This window comes from Pungitius pungitius, chromosome 3 (genome assembly GCF_949316345.1).
Source record: "Pungitius pungitius chromosome 3, fPunPun2.1, whole genome shotgun sequence".
Classification (NCBI taxonomy): domain Eukaryota; kingdom Metazoa; phylum Chordata; class Actinopteri; order Perciformes; family Gasterosteidae; genus Pungitius; species Pungitius pungitius.
Window position 1 is genome coordinate 19709091 of NC_084902.1, and position 6702 is coordinate 19715792.

The 6702-nt window shown below is 45.9% G+C and overlaps 1 long non-coding RNA gene across 1 annotated transcript; it reads right to left on the minus strand.

The window, feature by feature from the left end:
• Positions 1-3538: 3538 nt before the first annotated feature.
• LOC134126994 (uncharacterized) lies at positions 3539-4710 on the minus strand. Its single transcript, XR_009955929.1, has 4 exons — positions 4215-4710; positions 4056-4139; positions 3807-3968; positions 3539-3738 (listed from the first exon to the last, which is right to left on the minus strand). It is a non-coding gene; the product is annotated as an uncharacterized LOC134126994 (long non-coding RNA).
• Between the last annotated feature and the right edge of the window lie 1992 nt (positions 4711-6702).

Sequence of the window (6702 nt, forward strand, 5' to 3'; positions counted from 1 at the left end):
CCACTAAACAAAGTGTCCGTCTTGTCGGGGAAATGCCAGACTTCATCGATAGACACAACTCGATATCCCTTTTCCACAGCCTTCTGCAACTCCAGGGAGACCCAAACCCCCGACAGTTGTCTCTCTCTCTCCCTGTGAGTACACGCGCTAGTTTGGTTCAAAGTTTCAGCACACAACCCACACAGGGGGAACATGAGCTTACCGTGACACCTGTAAGGTAAGACGGGGTGAAACAGACCTCGGGGTGGAAGCATCGTACACTTTATGAAACCAAAGTAGTTATCGATAGATTCAAAATCTCTGACGATAATCTGTGGGTGTCCAACGGGATACTGCTTTTTTGCCTGCACAGTTGGGTACAGACTTGTAAAGTCGTAGTATCTGATTTTTTCATCATCACCGCAGACTGTGTGGTATAGCTTCATAGCATTTGTACGTCCTCCAAAGAGGGCCTCTCTGGGGTCCAGACGCTCACGCTTTTTGTATGTGGCCATAAAAGCCTGAACAGAAGCGCTGGAGAGCTTTAATGAGGCCCACTCACACTCCCACATCACTACAACGTTCAAACCATGTTGTTTTTGCAGAGCATCTATTTTATCCATAAATGCCTTGTATTGCCTACCATACGGGACTTTGGTGACAGGGTTCATGTCGCTCTGTACATGACATTTGACACAACCGTGGAAAAAACAACCGGCAAACTCATAACAAGTGTTTGTTTCCGTATTGTAGCCGTCCACATAGAACGGAGAAAACTTTTGCTCCCCGTGGCAGAGTGCGTGTCTGATCTCTATATTCTCCGTGTGGGACACGTATTCAAGCCACTGCATGGAAACATCAGAATATGTCTTATTCTGCCTCGTGTAGGCCCCCTCGTGTGTCAGAGCCACAGTGTCCCTGGGGAGAAACAATGTTTTGAACACACCCATACAACTCGATGCCAATGTGGTGAAAGAAAAAGGGTCAAGCTGCGTACATTCTAAGAATGTTTCGCGGTAAATGGTGCACGCTCTCCGCAACACCTCTACGTTGTTTACACAGTAGCGGCGAAGCTCTGCCTGGAGATCAAATTTTTCGCCACAAACAGTGGTGTACCAGCGCATGAAGGAAGTTTTTTCAGCGTCGCACATGGCCTCATATCCGTAGTATGACGGGTCTGGGTATTTGCCAACATAGCGTTCGTTTGCCCTTGTGTTGAACTTGTGTGGAAAATAACCTTTTTCCAGATCCTCAAACCCCAAAGCCGCTGGTGTTTTCGACAAACGCATAGGCAGAAAACTAAATGAGTCTACCCATCTCTGTTGGTATGCCTTGTCATACATCAGGATGACACGGCTCCCTCTCATGACCACCTCGGGTGTTATCTTCTGTTTTACAAAATACTCCAACACAATATAGTTGTCGAAACCAGATGCATTGTGGGCTATGAATGTATAACCCCGGTATTTGGCCCTCCTATAGCGTCTCACAAAGTTGTCCACGCATTTTAAAGTGCTGAAACAAAATTTGTCCCCCTCGAGATCCATCGCACATACATAATTCGCCTCGTGTTTACCACCGCGAAATCGTGTCTCAAAGTCATACAAAATGTATGCTGTTTGGGGCTCCTTCTTTTCAATGGGTTGTATGAAGCATTTGTGCTCGTCCTCACCCTCCAACCGGGGCGCCTTGCAGTGTAAACAAACGCTCGATTTGCAAGTGTGGGGTTTTTTACCGGCATAGTGTGTTTTTCCACAGGCCTCGCAATATTTCATAGTTGTGCATGGCACGACCGAGTGTACTGCTTCTGGATGCTTGTGTTGATCGAAACAATATTTTGATTTACATATACGTTTACAGTCATTGCATTTCTGTGTTTTGGTTGCGTGTGTTTGACACTCTGTTGTATAACAGACGTTGCACAGTTGTTTACAGTTGTGGTACATTCGTACCTCATATGTCTCGTAGCAATACTGACACACATATGAAGCCCCAAAAAAGGCTGTCTTGTTTAGAATCATGTGATAATGGTCATTGTGTAGATATAACCAAACTGTCTTAGGGTGGGGTGTGTCATGTGTTTTGAAACATTGCAGACGTTTACGTCCTGCAGTATGGTGGAAGATTATGATTTTCAATCCCAGATGCCTTTCAAAAACACCTACATCGGCGAATGAGACCTTGTGATTGGGGTCAAAATTCAAAGAGTTGTGTAGTTGTAATGCATATCTTAATTTATAACTTGTGTCCTCGTCTGGATGGTTAAAATGTGCTAGACAAATAGAGAAACAGAGATTATTATCCCTGTTGTTTGGTGTGTACAGATTGCCCCCTTTTTTTGATAATATCTGATCATAAGGGACATTCCCTAGCTTTAAACGCCCCCCTGAGCCGCCATTTCTATTTCCGGCCACTGAGACCACAATTTCCAATTCGTCATCCGATATAGTGTCATCATTACTTTGCACCACTTGGGCTATTTGTTCCATAAACAGATCTACATTGTAGGAGTCGTCTGCTCGGAGAACTGCTTGCACATCGCTAGCCAGCGAAGGACCACGTAAAACAACATTGAGAACGCTGCCTTCAGGCGCTTCGGCGATGGCTTGGTCAATAACAGCAGACACGCTGTCTCTCACCAGGTCTGGCACTCGCTCAATGTCTGTGAGATCGATGTTTCTGAAATCAACACGTTGCCGCAGTTCAAAAGCGTTGAATGAGGGTATATCTCTCCTGGTAACATTAAAACTTTCCCCAGCCCCCTCAGGCATTTGCGGTGCGTGTGTCTCCGCTCTACCTTCCTGAGAAGGAGGTGGCCCCTCCCCCCTCTGGTTTACACCGTGGGAATTGGCCCTGTCAGAGGGTGGGGTTATCGGTACGTGTTCAGCAGTACGGGATGTTATTTCGGGATCAATACCATTATACATAGCAACATCCGTTACGGCGTTAGCTTCACTCTCCCTCCTAGCTAAAGCACATAATAGCTCAAAGTTATTCTCTGCACCCTGCAGAAGGATCCGAAACTCCGGATCGGGTCGGGTTGTTATTTTGGGGGCGATGCCGCTCAGCGTGTTTATGCCCCCCTGTCCAGATACGTCGTTAGCAGTAGCAACATCAATCACATCGACAGCTTCACTCTCACTCCTAGCCAAAGCACATAATAGCTCCAAGTTATTCTCTACACCCTGGAGAAGGATCCGAAACTCCGGATCGAGGCTCCGATTGTCATCAATAACCACATGATTTTGCACACAGTCCTCCGTACTACGCTTCAAAACTTTTCTGGGAGGTGACATATTACACACTTTGCAGACCCTTTATGACACAAAAAAAAACCTTATAGGACGCCTCGGTTAGACCTAGCTCTGAGGAGGTCTATGATAGCCGCACCTATTTTCTCTTGTACATTCATATGACGTTTTAGGGTTTGCTTCACCTCATCCTGCTCTTTACAGAGATTTGTCACTAATGTTGTTAAATTCTGGTTAGCATGGCGCAAATCACGGATCTCCTTTAACAAATCTTCATGTCTCTTATTTTCTTCGGCATTCAGTACAAACAGTGCTGCACCATCAGCATCTCTCTGCTCACCTACAGCCTCCTGATCTTGCCGTTCGTCAACATCCGCTTCGAGAGCCTCAACACAGCGTATTATTTCCTCGTCGGTTATCCACTCGTTGTATCTCGGGGTAAATAGGTCCGTCACATCACCCGGTGCAGCCAGCGTCTCCGAAGGTTGTCTGCACTTTTGGGGTGGACCTGTGTAAAAACATTTTTGCAAGTTAAATAATGTAGATTGAGATATTAATTATTATATTATTAATTACCTCCCCACGGCTCCCTGGATGTAGATGCTTTCGCCCACGTTTTTATTGTCGGTTTAACCCAGATTGGGCCTTTAGCAGTGATGTCCTGCCTGCTGGAGCCCAAAGCCTGCCTTTTTATTGGGGGATCATACAATGGGGTCGCCCCTGATGGACCCCGACGACCTGTGAAGAAAGCATTTTGAATGTTATCTAGTGCGGGAAAACCTGAAATGTTGTAATGTTGTCCTTTAATAATAATAATATTATTACCTCCCGAGGTCTCCCTGGATGTAGAAGCCTTCGCCCACGTTTTTAATGTTGGTTTAACCCAGTTTGGGCCTCTTGGAGAACACCCTATGCAAAAATAATATTTTCCCAGGGTTATATAAGGTAAATAAAAGAAGACAAAATGTTAGGATATCACCTTACCATTCACAGGCTCCTCACTATGCTCGGCTACTGGTAAACCACTCAGTGCTTCAACCTGTTTTTGTATTTCCTGAAGACTTGTTAGCACGATCTGGCTGTCTGTTTCCCCTCTTTTTGTAGAGGCTTTAGGATTCCTCCTGTGGCTGCTTTCTAAAAGAAATATACATACAAGTTAAATACGTTAAGATGATGAAAATGAAACAAAATTCCTCCTGTAGCTGCTTTCTAAAAGATATAGTATACATACATGTAAATACAAGTTAAATACGTTAAGATGATGAAAATGAAACAAATATAAATCACTAGACCTCATTGGTTCTTTAGACGGTTAACCTCAGGGAAGCCATTTTGTGGAGAAAACCTTAATGAATATATACTTTTAAGTATAATGCATGTGTACTACAATATGCAATAAGACGTAAAACACAACATTCACATATACTTTTAAGTATAATGCACTTGTACTACAATCTGTAATAAGAAGTAAAACACGACACTCACCACCATAGTGTTCCATCGTCGCTCCGGGTTGACAAAGTGTAGGATTGGGTACTGCACAAATTACTTGAAAACTTCCCAAAACCTTGTATTGTGGGTGGGAGTGGTCTATAACACCTCAATGACATGTTTTCCGGTCTGCTCATACTGACTGTGAACCTTCTTCTGCCAAAAAAACAATTTATGGTTTTATCACCATTAACACACACACACACACACGCACACACGCACGCACACACGCCCGCACGCACAGGGTCATAAATCATCAGGGTCATAAATTATAAAAATGTGTCAAAATGTCAAAAAATGATTGACAGGATGATTGACAGGTCCGCCATCTTTGCCACCTTACTATTACTACTGAGCCCCTCTCTCACTCTCACTCTCTCACTCTCTCCTTCCACAACCATCCATGTTTTATTAATGTACATCACTAATTAAGCTTCTTTCCGGGAGTTTTTTGTGCTTTCTCGCCTAGCAGGTCTCCATGGATCATAGTTTTGTGCGGACCCCGGTTCTGACTCCTGGCATGGCTCTGCTGACACCTGCTGCTGCCATCATCATTACTTTAAATATGATTCATATTACTGTCATCATAAACCAACATCTTTCTGCTCTCCCTCCCCACAGAAGCCTCTGTGAATGGTGGTTCGACCTGATGGTGGTTGTCCCTGCAGTGGTCCTGCCGTATACCTGTTCTGCTACTTGCAATTACTTGTATCATTTCTGTTAGAGAAATTTAATGTATTGTACATCTTTTACATTGTTGATTCTGTACCCATGACATCCATTGCAGTCTGTCCATCCCGGGAGAGGGATCCCTCCTCTGACGTTCTCCCTAAGGTTTCTTCCCATTTTTTCCCCATTGAAGCGTTTTTTCATATTTTGGGGAGTTTTTCCTGTGCCGATGTGAGGGTTTCGGGACAGAGGATGTTGCATGTGTACAGACTGTAAAGCCCTCTGAGGCAAATTTGTAATTTGCGATTTTGGGCTATACAAAATAAAATGAATTGAATGTTTAATCTTTCTCATGAAGCATGGATCTAAGTGGAATTTATGTTAGGGCTCGACCAGCCAGACCGTCGCACGCCGGGCGGCAAGGACGAGCTGGGGGCACACCGGAGCACACCTGACTCCGCCCTGCTCATCATCGCAGCTGCAGCTCGTTAGCTCATCCTACGGGGGAGTTAAGGATCAGATCTGCCAGTGGCTTGCTGCGAGAGAGAGAGAGAGAGAGAGAGAGATATTTTGATTTGATTTTTAAAAAACCTTTATTTTTTCGTAAAGCAATATCAATGTTTAGACAATCTAACAGGTATATAATTTATAATTTATTTAATATAATCAATCAAAAAATCAGTCTCTTTTCCAATGGGCCGCCCCGCTCAGGAACCTCCTCAGCCGGACTGACGCCTCACTCGGTCCCGGTTGTGCTCCCCCCTTCTCGGTTGGGCTTGAGGAGGAACTTCCTCAACCTGTAGACCTCCTGTTGGGTGAAGTCTCCAGCTCCCTTCTTCATGCTGCCGTGTCGGGCAGAGCGAGCGAACTTCTCCACGTCAGAGAAGTAGTCCTCCAGCCTCACTCCCCTCTCGTTCTTGGTGGCCAGCAGGAACTCCTTCACCTGCCCCACCCCGTACCTCCTGGAGACCGTCCCACCGGAGGAGACACTGATGGCAGAGCCCCACCCCGAAGAGGAGTCGGACTCCCCACCCCCCGCCTCCCCTCTGCTCGACGCCCCTCCCCTCTTTGCCTGAGAGCCTCCTCTACTGGCCCTCGTCTTTCTCTTCAGGTGGGGGACCTTAAAGCCCACCCTCCCCTCCTCCATCTCCTCCTCACTGTCGGAGACGCCCATCCCACCATCGAGCGACCCCCGAGCTCCTTTACAGTCGCTCTCACGACTCATCCCACTCGTCCCCTCTTTCACTCTGTCACACACGAGACTCGCCCACTGGGCTACATTCGCTTCTCCATTCACTCCTACACTCACCCC